At 35.8% G+C, this 17484-nt stretch overlaps 1 protein-coding gene across 13 annotated transcripts in view; it reads left to right on the forward strand.

Annotated features, from left to right (window-relative positions):
• Positions 1-17484, forward strand: part of BNC2 (basonuclin zinc finger protein 2) — a 336667-nt gene that overhangs the window by 49790 nt on the left and 269393 nt on the right. The window contains exon 1 of one of the 13 annotated variants that reach the window (XM_085566289.1): positions 1-15986. This exon is cut by the window's left edge and continues 4994 nt beyond it. The exons of the other annotated variants lie outside the window; for them this stretch is intronic. The gene's annotated coding sequence lies outside the window, so the exon portion shown is untranslated. The remainder of the gene's footprint in view (positions 15987-17484) is intronic. 13 annotated transcript variants of the gene reach the window in all.

Here is a 17484-nt window from a genome sequence, read left to right on the forward strand (position 1 = left end):
TAAGGAGTTTGCATTCAATACTTGGTATATAAGTAATTTGGGAATATTAATTTCTTTAAGAAAAAAATTATGTAACTGTAATACTTCTTAGGAGTAAGTCTTTCCTACTTAGGAGTAAATCTTAGTATCAGTAAGAGCCTGTGAAGAAATGCTGTAGCCTGACATCCTGTACATAATCACAAAACAGGTGAGGGAGTAGTTTCACAACACTGACATCATCGGTATTACACTTTATTTCCCTTGTGATCTCAAAGCCAGGTTTTGACACCTGAATTCAGTTATCCCATTTGCTTGTTTGTTTGGGTTTTTTTTCCCCCAATTTTCTGCTAAAAGTCTCTGCATGAAGTCAGACTAATATTAACTATGATGGCAACGTTATGATAGGACTCAGCAAGTTGAATTAGTTCAACATTTTTTCTTCTGAAAAGCACTATAAAAGTGCATCAGTTGTTGCAGTGCCACTCATCTTTTAGTTGTCTTGGAAGCTTTGGTTAAGAAAACAAGCAATAGTAAATGTGTGTCTGGTCTCTGCATGAAGTTGGGTAAGTCTAAACCTGGAAATTTTCTAACCAATAGATCAAATGCTTTCATCTGTATTAAGAGCTGACCTAATATTATTAATATGTAAAAAAACTATAAAATTAGTATTGAGAGTGATTTGCACCTGCCTTCTCTGAGAACTTCACCTGGGAGACCAGAGAACTAGAGAGTTTGTGCCATAAGCAGCTAAGAAATTTCAGTGTAGATCCTGCCTGTTCTAAACCCATGTAATGCAGGCTTGTCTGTTGTGCTCGTACGCCTGAATGGGTGAGCTATAGCACTGTTACCTTTAAACCAACACAAGAGGTTTGTGCTTACTTTTCACCAGTTTAGCTAAATCAAGTTAAAGCCCAAGGACATTTGCTGCCTAGTGCTCATTCAATTTATCCTTCCAGTGCATCCAGATAGTTTTTTAATGTTAGTGAGGGTGTTGGTTATGACAATGAAGTGTCTTTGGGTTAAAGAGTAGAATGAATCTGGCTGAGTGACCAAACATTTTGTAATGTCCTAATGCAGGGACAAATTGCAAGTGGATTGGCTTCACTTCAGTGTATAAATAAACAAGTAAGTGTATTTACAAAAAATCCCAAGCATAGAAAGCTTTTAGATCACAATCACATTCAGAGATTCAACAAAATTTCTTATTTTTCCTAATGTGGGAAGGTGATAATTATTTTTTAAAGGCAAGATGAGAGATTTGGCTTCTCTTGAGGGAGCTCTGAGACTCATTGGTTAAGATCTCATTTAAGCTTCGGAGATCAGATACACTAATAAACAGGGAAAAATTTCTGGCCACCTCCTACAGCTATAGAAAATAACACAAACACCTTCTCATGTGGTGCGTGTCGGTCAGTGTAACAAGGTCTGTTTTATTAGGCACCTGTGCTACTGCCATCTACAAACAAAGAAAATAGCCTCCTTAAGCAAGGCAAGAACTGATATCAAATTAGTTTGCCTTCTTGAGACTGCTGCTTGGCCAATCAAGTTGTAATTTTCTTCCTTAAAGTAGTTACTTCAAGCTATGACAAAGGAAAGCAATTAATCTGGTTGGGTTTAGGATTGGAATTTAGAGGTGAAAGTCTCCATGTAACATGTTTTTTAACCATATAGGCTACTTTGTTCATGAGTGGCTAATACTATAGTATCTTTATACTGTACAATATAGGGATGTGTAGTAATTTGTTAGGAATGCAGGCCAGCATAGTAATTCTGAACTGTTAGATCAGGTGTTGGAAGCAATGCAACTTCCCTGCAACAATGCATGGTCTATGTCCAGCTGCATAATACCCATGTAAGAGGACCCATTAGTCTAGGAAAATTGTACAAAAAGCAGGTGCAATCATTTAAAGATTGAAATTAGTTTCATTCAGAGCTTTCTTGGGTGTTTCTCGGAAACTAGCTGTGAAAGATAGGCAAACACTGAATTCAAAGGAAAATTTTCAGATTCACTAGCTTGTTTCAATTTGTTCTTAAATTACTCAGCATTCACAGGTTTTCCTGGGTCTATCTAAAGCTGAGTGCTTCTGTAACTGTATATCAAGTACCTATTTCTTACTAGTAACTTTACAAGTCTCTGAAGGGAGTGTTAAAATGTTAAGATCAATGTGGTTGTCGCTCTGTTATCAGTTATGAGTGAACAACAACTTAAAATACAAATGTCATCATTCACTTATTAGAATCTTCACAGAATCGAAAGACTCAAGATAAGATAAGCAGAATCTTAGATAAACTTGGCGGTAGTGAAATAACAAGTGAAAATCTCTCGAGTTTTTCTGCTGCTACTGAAGGGCCTTAACAATGCTAATATGCATCACATGCCTCTTTCCCTTCTACCTGATAACCTCCACATAAGCACAGATATGCTGGGAGAGAATGATTGGTTTCATTCTTCTGACCCTTCAGTTGTTTATTTATTGTTCCATGCAATGGTTTATATCTATTTCTTCTGTGAAGAGTAGTGAAAATGTAGGCAGTGAAAATTCTAGCATATGGTTTACTAAGAGTTTGAAAGAATAAACAATGCTTGTTTTAAAAAAATAAAGTAGATTGGTTTCTAGATTGTGAAAGAAAATGGAACCTGACTTCTTTAATCTTATTATGATGTTGTTGACCTCTGTGCAAATTATAGTGGTGTGAAGCCTGGTCCGCTGGGTACATGCATGCTGACATAATTAAACTAGCTCTCAGAGCACTGATGAGCAAGCTCCTCCTGTCTGCCTAAGTTTGGCCAGTTGATGCAGTTACAGTGATTTCGCTTCCCTGTGGAGTGGCGTTCAGTCCTCAATAGCTCTGCTTAGGAGGGAGATCCTGGAGTGATTTACACCTCAGTAATGCCTCCAAAATGCAGAAGAGGACTGAACAGGGAAGATATGTGCTGGGGTTTGTGTGTCTGTGTGATTCTTCTACAAACTTCACTATAGTAGTGGCTGCAGTTACTATCAAGCAAGTGAAAATTAGTTCAGATAGACCTTAAACAAGAAGCAGACTGTCATTAAAAGACATACAGAGATAGCAGGTCAGAGAAGTTACTGAAGGCTTTCCCAACACTGTATTATACATCTAAAGTGGCAATTAAACACATGAGTGCAAGAGAGGGGTTATTTGAAAAATACATGGAAGAGCATAATAATATGATTAGCCAAGAAGCTTGGAGTCCTGAAGTGTGCTGGCAAGTAGAGGCCTGGCTTTGGAATTACCTTCACCTGATCAGGTCACTTCTAACTCTGTTATGTCACGTTTTTTCACATGGTCTGCTCTTTGCAGAACATCTTTTGGCACATCCAAAATACATTTCACTGCATTTATTTTCTCCTGCAAATTCTAAAATTTATCATGCTATCATAGAATCATTTCAGTATTTCACTTTATGTAAAACACTATTTCACTAAAAACATATTTAAAGCACATGATGAAAAAAGAGATGATTTTTAACTTGTTAAACTATTTCATTTGTATGGTACAGTGTGTGCTTGTGGAGAGGTCACAGGACATGTAAAATCATTATGCCGTGGGAAGTAAAATTCCACTGGCAAATTGTACTAGCAAAGTTTTAAAACTACATTCACCCATCAGCAGGCAGCACAGAAAAGCTGGGGATATTTACAAGATTCTTTCATGTGTTTATCTCATCTGCAGAGAAATCACTATGCCTTTAACATTGTTACGACTCAATATTAACAGTTATATTGTTATTTGCAATACTAATGAATTCTTAGGCGATGATATACTGAAGATAACACTTTCCACTTTTCAGTTTAGTGGACAATGCCTTTATACAGATTCCTCTTAGTTTTTATAAGGTCTAATTTGGAGATATGAGATTGGAGGTACAGTCTGATAGTCTTGTAATAAGATAAGGTTTTGATTTTTTTTTTTTTAAACCTAGCTGTTAAAAAGTATTCATGTAATACAAAGTTTTTTAAACTGTGATACTTGAAAAAGGGGAGGAAATGGCTAGTGGACTTCAAATTGAGATTAACACATGCATATTTGTGTGACTTTAGTCACTTATCAGATATAGATTCAGACTTTCAGTCATTTGTGTGAATGAATCCATAATTAGAAGATGGTATCACAGTTCTAAGTTATTGTCTGTAGCTTCTGTTGAGCACTGATAAATACACAGAGCCATGCTACCATTCTCTGAAGTTAGACTGCCATAATTGTTGAATCAGATTAAATTTCTGGACGCTTTCCTGACTTCAGATACTTGATACCAGTCAACTCTTCTAAAATCAAGTCATTGTAAAGTTATGCAGTAGCCTTCAGGTCAGCCTCCCATTTCTAGGTGATTGATCCTTTAGGAAACAATGATGTTACTAGACAGTGAAATGTGCAAATTGACTTCAGTCAGTACGTAAGAAAATCATATCTCTTTCTGAAGGGAAGCTGGGTGCTGGGGTCTGAGGCAGAAAGCAATGCAAATGGCTCTAAGATTTAGACCAAAACTTGTGGTCTGGGTATGATGCTTCAAGAAGGAAACATGACAAACTTAGGATAATCCTGCACATTCTTGTGTTTAGTATTATACATCTACATCCTATTCTCCTCATTTGCATTGCCTCTTTGTTTCACGTGTGTCTTCCCAAATCTCTGAATCACAGAGAGGTTATGGTTTTCATTTTGCTTCAGTCCAAAAATAATCAAGTAAAGTAATCACCTCACCTCTACAAAAGATAGTCTAGTTTTTGCATGCTAATTAACTATAGAGAAATGGCAACCATTGACTCTGCTGGCAGATGGTGGCCATGAGATCTGACTCCTGTTTGCATGACTAGCAAAAAATCATATCCAAGTACATTTAGGTGTGATAAAATAATTAGGTAGGGTTCTTATCAGTAAGATTATAAATGGAGCTCTGTTTCTTTTCTGTAGTGGAATGATCTAGTATTTGAGGAGGAACAGGATGGATATCCTAAGCTGAAGCCTACCTCCTTCCTATGTTCTCTCAATTGTATTTTCTTGTTCTTTCTCCCATGTCATTCTGAGTCTTGCTGAGTCTTGGAGTGGTGTTCTTCCAGCTTGCATAATATTTGTCCCTTGTATTTGTGCATGCATTTTTTCATGAAACACTGTATATACATAGGAAAATTAGTGACTGTAGAAAAGGTTGTGGGTTTGTGTGTGTTCAAATACATATATACTTATTTCATAAATAACCAAGTTTTAATGTGGATAATGCTGTGATGAAATATCTGCAACACCTCTTTTTAAAAAAAAAAATGTTGCCTGCCCAATGGTGAATAATAATAATTGCTTCATAGTCTGTATTATTTATTGCTGCCTGAAAAACTGCTATAATCCACAGAGTCATTATAATGGAGAAGTTAAGGTTAATAGTTAATACAAACTATGTTGCCTCTTACCATAAAAAAAATAACTTGATATTTATGTCTAAGTTAATTAATCTGTAAGTTGTTTAGTTACACTAGGTATGATTTTGTCTTCTTTGATGTTATGATCCTGGTTTTGCTTTTCAGTAATGGAAAATTATGTAGAACTTGATTTTTGTTCATGATATACATGAAAATCCTATCTATGCATTGAATGTTGCAAAATTGGAACTATAAAGCAGTACACAGCAATGCAATGATATTTCTATTGCTAAATTTATTTTTGTTGTGTGATGTGATTTTCTCATATAGTACTTTGATATAAGAAGGATTCTCTGTGGAACAGTGGGATGAAATATTCTGGGACTCTTGTTACTTTTAATCCTTGAAAATCCTTTACATAACTAAAATTCTATTTGCTTACAACACTGTAAAACAGGAAGTATGTCTTAAAGTTAACAGTGTGTTATAACTGGCAATCCACAACCTTGCTGAGTGACAAAATTGCCAATATTTTATATTGTTAGTGACATTTCTGATTTTTTTCTTTTTTGGTAGATGCTGTGGGAAAAAGAAGAAAAATCAGTCTTGATTTGTGGTATTTTACTTAGTTTATTGTAATTTATCATAAACTTTTAATTATTGACTCTAATACTAAACATAATCACAGAAATTTAAAGAAACACTTAAGCATGCTTCACTTTCCCTCTGTTTCCCATTTTCTGGTCCCCAGCCTCCTCACTATACACCACAGCCAATCTCTTGGGCAAGGCAATGGCAAAACAGGAGTCTGGGTTTATTTTGTAATGGTTTCTTTGCTTCAGCTCTTCCTTGCTGCTTAGGCTGCAGTCCTCTCACAGCTGGACCTCCTCCCATGTCTCCCCTCTGTCTCTACTCATATGGCTTTTTGCACCAGCACTACTTGGGTGTCCCTTTGCCCAGCCCCTGCTCAGCAGTGTCTTTCCTCAAACCATGCTCAGGTATCTCTTTTCTCCCACCCTGTTCCATTGTCTACTCTTGTTCTTCCATGTCTCTTTTTCCTTCTCTGAAAGAGGCAGAGGCACCAGTGCACCCTGGTAGGCACAGTTTGGTGTGTGATGGTGGGTCTGTTCTTGTCCAGCTGAGGCAGGCTCAGGAGAGCAGCTCAGCAGAGGCTGCCCCAGACTCCCAGGCTCACCTCCGACACTGGCCAGATGTGCACAGTGCAGTGGATAAATGTCAGAAGGACAGTAAAAGTCAGGCTGCACATGAGCACACTGCCTTATGGAGAAACCTTCTTGTGTACCTCATTCACTCTTCATCTCTGAATGAAAAGCCATGTCATTAAGACTGTATAAAATCCTTGCATGTATTCTTGTTTTCTGTGTTACGAGAAAATAATAATGGAATATATTTTTAATTCTTATCTTCTTCAAAACTACCCAGTTTTGAATGTCTCCCCTTTTTAATTTGTAAAAACTTGTCTGTTTGCCTCTTTTCCTGTGTGTAACTTTCCTGTTCCCTTTTTTGTTTTCAGTAGAATTTGATACATATCAAACATAAACCAGTTGTTTTGAAAATAGTTAAATATTTTTCCTTCTGTCAGAAGATGTTAATACACTCAATTTTTTGACTGTGGAGATTTCCTTCCTTTCGTCTGAAATCCCAGGAAAACAAAGGAATGCTATCATTTGTCTTCTCCACTCAATGACCTAATTTGGGGTTTATCAGAATATTTGGTACCAAACCCACCGAAAAGTAATATTAGTAATTGAACTGCACTGTGCTTTCATCTGTGCCCCATCCTCTCACTTTGTTCTTGTTTGTTGTTATCTGCATTACCGTGTCATCCACTGTTCTATATCTATTTACTCTTACTTCCACTGTCTGCTTTACTTTCATTCATTATTATTGCTCTTTGCATTATCTCCTTCCTTGCCTTCCTTGGAGTTTAGTGTCACCTTGCAAACCCCTCCAGTGGACTACTGACTGCTTCTCTCATCTCAGTGAAATGACAAAATGTGGTGCTTCTAAGTAAGCATGGCAGCCTTCTGATGGTGCCAACTTGAAGATACCTGTTGGGACTGGAAAAGTGAACAGAGCTTTGTATAATCACCTACCTCCATTTCCTTTTAAGAAGTGGCTAATGGAATATAGAATAGCTTATTTTCACAGAGGTTCCCTTGAGACGTCATTACAGCCTTCTGCTGGGATTCATAGAAAATTTCTGAACAACCTTCACACGTACAAATCATGTGTTGCTGTTTGGACAGATGCGTCCTGAATAACTTCCTTTGTCTTTCAATAGATCTAGTTTTGTATCAAATGTCTTTTCTAATTATTATGAATATTTTGTCACTGCATCTTTATTAAAGTACTTTTGAAATGGAAATCAAGTTGATTTAGAGAACACACAGTCATCAATCAAAAAAATTAAAATTGATATTTTAATACTGAAGTAATACTAGATGTCTTTAAAATATGGCTAAATTTGCTTCACTGTGTGTATTGTGGAACCTCAGTGGTCACTTTTTCTTAAAAAAAAAAATCGTAGCAATGTTATGCACTTCCCCTTTCCAGAAGACTGGTCTTTTGCTCATTTTGCCATCTGAACATAGAGGTTATTCTTTCCTACTGACGGATCAACCTACCAGTATTTGTTTAAAGCTACTAAACTTTATATACATGTGCTCCTTTAAGTCTATTCCTGTATTACTTTACTTATCCTTTCAGAAACCAGACTAAATTTCATTATTGAGACATTTCTAATAAACATGCTTTGGTATGAAATAGTTGTATCTTTTTTACATGTAACACCTTGTATCCAGATATCCACTCTAACTGCAGATGGAGTTGAAATTATATCTCTTACTAAAAGCTGATCACATTATAGGCTACTTGCAGTTGCCTAATCTGTGTCTGATTAAGGTGAAACAACAAATAAGAGACAGAGGGAGTGATGAGTTCTCAGTACATACTGCAGCAGATTATTCCAATATGAAATGTATGTTAATTTACATTTGTCCATGCTAACTTGTAATGGGCTGTAAAAACAGCATTTTGCTTTTTAATTTATCTGGGAGGCAGATATTAGCTTCATGTGTCCTACTGTTTTCTTCACAGTTTCTGGAGAGAATGGTCCCTGTGAAGGAAATGTTTAATCCTGCTATCAACCTTGCATCATCCTGTATCTAAGCATCTGTTTTATACTTTAATGTGTTCTTTTTATCCTTTACTGTCTTCTTTCCTTTTATGTATTTGTAGAAAGCCTTATTATTCTTCACTATATTGCTTGCTGTCCCCTCTGATACTCTGCTTTTCTCCTGTGTAATTTTCTTTTTTCACTCCATCTAGCTCCCAACATATATTTTCCCTTTAAATCATTTCTTCTTGATGGTTTTAGTTGCATCTACACTGCATTTTTCATCAATATTTCTTCCATTGCCTCTTTACTTTTGCCATTTAGTCATCTTGGGATTTTTGTCCCCTTAAAAAGGATGCTGTTCCATTACACATTTGTTAGTACATCTTTGAAACAAATCAATTCTTTTGCCGCGCATTGTTCCTTTAAAGTTAATTCTTGACTTTGGTTACCTACTATTTCTTTTGTCCTTAGCAACCTGTGATTTAAAAATTTCTCACTGGTTTGTTACCCTTTGCATTCTTCTTCACTTGAATTATGATGTAAGAATTGAATGTATTCTGTAGAATTGTGTTTTCTTCCTTAATGTGTGGAGCATCAGCTTGCAAGAGCAATCTGTAGTCTGAGTAAAATCTGTAGTCCTGTAGTCTGGGTAAAATCACTGCAAGTATGGGAGGAGTGGAAGCTAACAGAGACTTGTCAGCCGTCTGATGCTTGGTCTGTCCTGGACCATTATGGCCTTTAGTGTGGTGTGATGACATACTAGTTTATGCTGGCCTCTAGCCATCCATGACAACACTTATATTTCCTGAAACACCCCTCCCATGCTTGAGGCCTTGAAGAGCATGGCACGGTAGTGCCATGAGCTGATTCTGTGGTAGTTGTGGAAATTCCTTTTTATGCAGAAGGAATTTACAGTGATCCTGTTAAACTGCTTTTATGTCTTTTAAGCTGGACTGATGCTCTCTTAATTTAGAATTGATTTTTGTATAAATTTTCTACACTGCCTTCTGTACTGGGACTGTGACTGAAGAAATTAAATTATGCAGTAATATAAATAGAAATGGGATCATGACAAGACATGGCATTTGGGCAAATGACTTTTGTAGGACATTTTTCATATGGGTTTGCTAACAGGCAGCTGAGGAGAAAAGTGTCACATTAATGGCATTATAATAAAACTAAGCTCTTATGTTTTTTTCTAAGCCTCCTATGTGAATTAAACTCATTCTTGATGTTTCTCTACTGAAATCAGTAGAGTTGGTGTACTACCAGCTTTTCAGAAAAGTAAAAATATTGCTGTAGGGAAAGTGTGAGATGTCTTTTTTTTCTTCAGTGAGACACAATGCTTTCCTGGAAACCTTATCTTAATATTTAGAATGCTGATAGTGCAACATAATTGCACTGCCATAAATATTTTTGTGTAAATCTGTATTTAAATGTGTGTTTAATGTTATATTATAGTGTATCCAACAAAGTGGTTTACTGTGTGAACCTGAAAAAGCAATTGTAAATGTAAGGTTCTGTTCACATGTAATATACTAGGTATTATGTCCATAATCCACAATACTTACAGATCAAAGAAAAAAATTATGCCATATTGTATATCTCCTCTTGCATTGTGTAGACTAATAGCAAATTTCTACTAAGTTCTTAAAGTAGTGTTCAGTGATACAACATTTTGTGCAACAAGTACTTACTGTAGCTACACAGACTTTGTCACTACAGTACATGTCTTTGTGCTTTGCAGATTGTGATCCTTTCAAGGCTTCATAGGGAAATCGGTGTATGGCTAATTCCTTTTGAAAATACAGATCTTACTGTAAATCTTACTTCTTGTCTAAAAGCAGTATGAGGCATGTAGTAGATATCTCATCTTTTGAAAGAGCAGCAATAATTAGATTGAAACAATATATGTGTTTTGATAGAGAGAAGAAGTTCAATGAAAGTGACACTTTTTGATTTAAGGCTCTGGGAGTGACCTGACTGTTCAAGGAAAAGAATATGTCATATGTCAGGGCTGAAAAATCTGGATAAATTACTGTGTTTTACTAGTCATGAAGAAGTAGATGAGCATTTTTAGTCAGTCACTAGTATGATTTTTCCTGCATCATAATATTTGAATTTGATGTTGCTTTCTGGGGACACTAAAGGCAAATTATAGCCAGAATTTTTGCCTGCCTGAGATTCTGTGGTACCATGTTCCCTGTTCAAATATTTCACATGCCTCTGTGGATGTTTTTTGTTCCTCGATGAGCCATGCTCATGAAAAGTGAGCCCTACTTCAGAAGAATTTCTGGGTTTTGATATCATTGTTACTTTTAGCCCGGTAGAACAAAGTAGAAGTGAAGACATTTGAGGCTTAAACTTTGTACTGTATTAAAAGGGTCTTCTCAGTCATGCATTTCATGAATGAAAAATATGTCTTAGCAAACCAGCTCCTTCCCTGCCAACTGCCCAGGTCTGAAGTGGTTTCTTCTGGAAAAGAAAAAGACATAGGCATAGACATAGACAGATTTCACCTTCACCAGTATATAACTGGAAGTATTACATGCCTTCTCATTCTGTTTATAAATCCTCCTGAACCTCTTCAGGCCATTACTTGCAGACCTAATGAAGAATCACTGATCAGCTGAGGTTGGAAGGGACCTCTGGAGGTCTTTTGGCCCAGTGCTTCTGCCAAGAGCAGGGCCAACATAGAGCAGGTTGTTCAAGAGTATTCATGCCCAGGACTATTCATGAAAATGACATTGATTTGCTACATGGAGGGAAGTCTCCCATTCTAAAGTGATTTTGTCAAGACACTGAGTATCACTGTCATTAAGCAGATAAAGGATTTAAAAAATCAAAAAAGAAATCCTAGTTGATATATGGTCTGTGAAAGAAAAATCAAAATATTATACAAGATTTAAGCCAGCTCTGTACCACATGATCTAAGAGTTGTTAAGAGGACAAAAATAACTGTTTGGAACTAAGAACGTTAACTTTCTAGCTACTTTAGAATTCTTACAATTCTTCATAGTAATGAAGCTTCAGCCGTTTATAATAGTGCAACTATCTGTCGTGGTATTCTATGTCAGGATAGCCTCATAGCTGATGGATATCTTGCAGTAGCAAGTTGTCTTCAAACTAAGAATCTCTCTTAATGATAAAGTAACAAGTTCAACAAGTTTCACAGCATTGCCTTTCAAATCCATTGCAACTTTTTGTTTGTCTGTCAAGATCTATTTTTCTCTTGCCATCACTTCACAAGGACTGCTTTCTGAACAAGGTATCTATCAATGAAAGAACCTTTCTTTTGTTACTATGAGGATAAAAAGTTGCCTTGAAAGTGTGATTTTTTTTTTCTGTTTAATTTTCAAATTTTCTTTTTTCAAGTTTCCTTCCTATGCATGAAGGTGTTCCATCCAGTAGAAAACCTAGACCATGTGGCATAATATGGCTTTAAAAATAGTGTTTGTGATACTTCCTGATTTGTCTGTGCCTAAAGTTTATTTTGGTTGGTGAAGTGTGAAATAGGTGTAATTAATTATTTTATTTTTTTAAATAAGCTTTTTTATTAATAAAATAAAATAAAATAAAATAAAATAAAATAAAATAAAATAAAATAAAATAATTCATTTATTTTAGTATTTTATTTTACTTATGTTAATAATGTGTGCTATTAGAACAAGGTATTTCTGATTGACTTCCCATTCCTAGAGCAAGCATCATCATGGAATGAACTGAATCATTCAATAACAGTTTTTCTGCAACTGCTGTCCTTGAATTTTTATTCCCAAGTAGCTGAATGTGTAGACAAGCTCTCAGTTAAAAAGTCAGTCTTTGTGCTGTTATCCATTCTCCTAAAGTGTTTATGTGTCTGGGGAACATAATGTATATGGGTAGATAGCTGAGATGGTGAAGTACATAACACATCTGTTAAATCAGATGGAAAGAAAATAAAACTATTTTCAATGGCATCACTCTGAGGAAAAAAGGTCTGTAAAGGAGACACCTGCTCTTTAAGGAGTGTTTACCAACTACAACAGCATACAGTTCTCGTTCAGTGCTGATGGATTCTTTGGCAAAATTTAGTATATATGTTGAAAAAGTGTTTGTTGGTGTTTGTTTGTTTGTTCCCATGAGGAAGAGTGCCCCATTTACTTTTTATACCATCTTTAAATAAAACTAAACAAAAAAAAAGGCAAACCAAAAACAAGCAAACAAACAAAAAACCCATAAAACACCATTCTCCATTTCTGTTAATGTATGAGTTAATTTATATCAATGACCATGCAGAAATGTGACTGGCAGCAAATCATTCCTCCTTATCTTGGAGCTTCATTGCATATAATCTAAACTGGCCTGGAACCTGAATATGAACTGATGTGTGTAGTTATGTTGGAATAAAACAGCAATAAGTAATGAAATACTGTAAAATTATATAATGTCAGAGTAAAAATCCACCTTCATTTCATATTTTTGTGTGTGTGCTGCAAAGTCTAGTCTTTTCCTGGGTTTTTAAAGAGAAGAAAAGTTGAGCCTTTAAGTCATAAATTAATTTGATTATTTTATCCTCATTTCTCAAAGGAACAGGTAGAAGCCAATGTATATCAGACTGGCTACATTGACATCAGAACCACTCTGTTAATTTACAAATCTAGGAGACTGTCTAAAATATGTCTTGAATTTGTTCTCGTTTGGTGTTTCATCCTGCGTTGTTAAAAGCCTTGCAAACCTTATAGTCTGGCTTGGAATCCAGCTAAGTTCATGTAGTTTTGCTGTTCGTAAAATGATCAGAATTGATTTAGGTTTGAAAAGTAATACCTATTTGAACTGCACAGAACTTTGAATCTGTGTTTTTAGGAAGCATTGGTTCAGAAAAATTAATTCTCTGGAGACTTGTGTTTCCCTCCTTGTGGTTTTCAAAGCATCAGATTTTTCTAAATGGGTATTCATGCCTTCATTAAAAAAAAAAAAAAGGTCAGATTTTTTTAAATACTTAGTTTTTAAAAAATATTTAATACAAATTTTTAAAATACTTTAAAAACGCAACTGAAAATAGTTCTATGATATCTAAGATCTTCTGTATTTTCATCTGTTTATATACTGAGAAAATAGACCAGAAAGAAGCACATGGAGAAGCTTTGCCAGCTGAAGGCAGTTCATCTACTCTTTTCAGATTAGTTAAAAAATATCTGGATACCAAAAAGTAGACCTTCAATAAAATTTTGGCTAACTTCAGGAAGCAATGCCTCTTGAAATCTCAAAGATTTTTCCATGTGGACAGCAGCAACAGTGCAGCTCAAGGTCCCATCAGCTGATGTGTAAATTCCTGTCTATAATGTAATGAGTTTAATGCATAGCTAGACCCAGTTTGATGTGACTTTTTCAGACATTCTTGTACCCAAGAGCAAGTTATATTTCATTTTCACTAATGAAATCTTTGGTTATTAATTTGAATTTGAATTGAATACATTGATGTTCATAATTTTAACATGGTGATTCGCTTGGTTGTATGATTGCTTTGTGGGAAAGGAGGTTTTACAATTATGTTTGTATTTGGATTTAATTTGTATGGTAAGTTAAGTATGACACTTAAAGAGAGCTATGTGAAAAATGTTTTATTTACTCTTTATGAGTACATTCAACCAAAATTTGATCTTTGCAAAACAAGTTCAGAGAAAAAAGCATAACTTGATGCTAATGGTCTCCCTTAATAGCATCTTCTATCTGGTTATTTGCTGGTTCTACACTTGAAGTATTTCACTAAGTGTTACTTGGTTTCTGTTTGTATTCTTCCTTCCTGTGAGGTACCTACTGCATATAATATATTTGTTTTGTTTTACTTAGGTATTATCAATGTCCTTTTCCTCTGAAAGACTATACATTTTGCATTTTTTTGGGTTATGTTTGCCAAAATTTATTTGTTTTCTCCTGTCTAAGAATCCATAGAAAAGACATAATAATTTAGCTTTTCTGTGTGGACAGATATGACATATTCTTTCAATCTGTTGATGTTTTGTATTTTTTTTCTTTTTTCCTGTGGTGCCAAAGCAGTGCTTTAGAGTAGGAGTAATAAGATGCCATAACAGACAGGTTCTAGCTGTTCATAAATAGTGCCTTTCACTACCAATTGTAATAGAAGAAAAATGTGATGCTTCAGCCATATCAGATGCATACTTTTATTTCTAAGAATTACAACTCTGAACAGATTCCTTCTGTCTCTGTAGGCAGAAGAGGTTACTTGTCATTTCCCCAGCATTTTGCTAGCAGAAGCATTTGTGAATGCTGTCACATTTATTTCAGACAAGATTAGCTATGTTTAAGTTAATATGGCTGTTGGGGGTAGAGCCATTATGCTTTTATTTGTTTTATGTGAATGAAAAACAGCCTTAGAATTTATTTGGGGAGCAGAGTAACCTCCCTTTCAGAGCTGATGGCATTGTTCTAGAAGGGGATATCAGTGTATTAGTGTATCACCTAAGATTACTCTCTTTCTAGTTACGCATGAGGAAATCTGAGGGAAATTGGAAAATTGTGTCTTAATTCTGTGGTTGATTAAGACATGTCTGAAGAACTTCTATTTAAGTACATACCATAATTTTAGAGGCATTAAAGTGGTATTTAACATGGGACCTTTATATTCTCGATAACCTTAGAAAGTTTTTGTTCCCATGACTGCAGACCAAATGAGACCCCATCTCTTGTCTTAGTGTGGCAATGAAGGAGGGATGAGGGTAGGAAGGAACCACTGCATTATGTATATTAAATTTTGTTTATCAGTGTTATAGGACTAATTGGATGTTGATGTATGTCCATTTTTTAAATGTAAGGCTGTACCTAATTTGGCTGGGGTATAGTTAATACCAGTCTTCACAGTGGTTGGTATGGGGCTGTGTTTTGGATTTGTGCTGAACACAGGGTTAATAATATAGAGATACTTTTTTTATTGCTGAGCAGGGCTTACTCACAGACAAGGCCTTTTCTGCTTTTTGTATCCCATGCTGGTGAGGAAGTTGGGGGTGCTTGAGATGCTAGGAGGATACAGAGCAGGGGCAGATGACCCAAACTGAACAAAAGATCATCAAACCCATGATGCATGATATATGGCATCATGCTCAGTATATGAAGTGGGGTGAAAAAGGTGGAAGGGAGGATATTTGTAGTGGTGGTGTTTGTTTTCCCAAGTCACCCTTACCTGTGATGGAGCTCTGCTCTCCTGGAGATAGCTGAACACCTGCCTGCCCATGGGAAGCAGAGAATTAACTCCTTGTGTTGTTTATAGCTTGTGTGCACTGCTTTTGCTCTGCTATTAAACTGTCTTTTTCCTAATCCATGGGTTTTCCACCTTTTACCTTTCTGATTTTCTCCCTAGTTGTGCTGGTGGGGGAGTGAGGAAGCAGCTGTATGGGCTTGGCTGATGAGTGAAGTTAAACCAAGACAAAACTGAAGCAGACTCCAAGTCACACAGAACTAGCTGAAATCATTTAATTAAAGGCCAAGTAAAGGTATTGTGTAAATCTTAGAGAAACTTAAGAGTGGCCACTTAGAGCAGGGACTAACTTGCTTTGGCAAAGAAACAGCATTTGTGTTATCTAGTGTAGCAAATTTCACACTCACTTTTCAGTGTTTCTCTTTAGTTTCTGGAAAACTTACAGTTTACTAAGATTCTCTGAGAAGAATTGATTTGCAGTAGAATGTAGAATTTGATTAATTACTATATAGATATGATTAAATGTAGTGAAGAGATGACTTAAGCATGATTTAGTCTGTAGTAGCAACGTACTGCAGAAACCCTTTTGCTACAGGCCCTTAATGCCCCATTGTCTGTTTTGGAGTAAAGCTGTACTTCATGACTAACCTCTGGAGTGGAAGATGTATTTTTCTTCCAGATAAAATTATGGCAAATGAGTTAGAGGAGTTCAACCTGGGGAGATCAGCAATCTTAGTGTTTGTGTTGGTCATGATGAAAGTGGAAATCTGGCTGAAACTGCTAAAATGAAATGCTGTGTAAAAGTGAGGTTTAGCTCTTTTGTGTTAACCTGGTCAAGAAGATCACTCTGTATAGTTTATTTATAAATATAACCTAAATAAATATAACCTAAACCTATATAAGTCTATAAGATATGCCTGCTTGTGAGGTGAATGAATGTATCAATATGGAAAAATGTGTATTGGGAGAAGGGTATGCATTCTTGATGTAAAGATGGCACAACATAGGAAGAACATGTTTGTACATGGAAAACACAGACAGGAAGCTTAGAAAGATTTAACTACAAGATGCATAATACTTGCAGAAAATGTTGTCAATGGGTTGTTTGCTATTTCTGAAGATATTTATCCCACATCTATAATGTGTTTTATGTAATATGTCTGTTGGCTAAATTTGCCTCTTCGATAGTATTTACATGTCAAAGAAACTTGAATGTATTTCAGGAAGGAATTCAGCCAAAAATACTATTTTTCAATTTCATAAATCTCTTTTATAGATTAATCTGGTGGCTCAGAAGAGGAAATGAAAAGTTAATTACACTGGAGTGTTGTTTAGAATAAGCCTACCTCTACCTGTTGTATTGTTCAGTCATCTTACACATAATGCCCTTTTGCATAATCTTATCAACAGTCATTTATATGACATTTTTGTATTACTTAGCAGAAAATGACTTTATATAGTTTCTTCATTGGTTCAGTGGCATACATTTTCTTGATGTCCATTTAATCCTTTTGTCTCAGTTTCCTAGCTACAAAACAGGGTGGATAAGACATTTTTTTCCCCCATCCTTCCTGTGTCTCATCTGTCTATACAGGTTGCCCTTGGCAAGCAGGATTTCCTTTGTTCTGTGAGTGAAACATTAGGGTTCCTTCCTTGATATTTCTAGGCACCTGCCACTTCTCTGAAACCACATACAGTCTCCCAGTTATTATATAGAGGAGAGCTTTCTGTATCCCCTATGCTTTAGCTTCACATTTGGCATTCAGAATGAATTTTCTTCTCCCTCATAAGTT

This window comes from Lonchura striata, chromosome Z (genome assembly GCF_050655825.1).
Source record: "Lonchura striata isolate lonStrDom1 chromosome Z, ASM5065582v1, whole genome shotgun sequence".
In the NCBI taxonomy this organism is placed as follows: domain Eukaryota; kingdom Metazoa; phylum Chordata; class Aves; order Passeriformes; family Estrildidae; genus Lonchura; species Lonchura striata.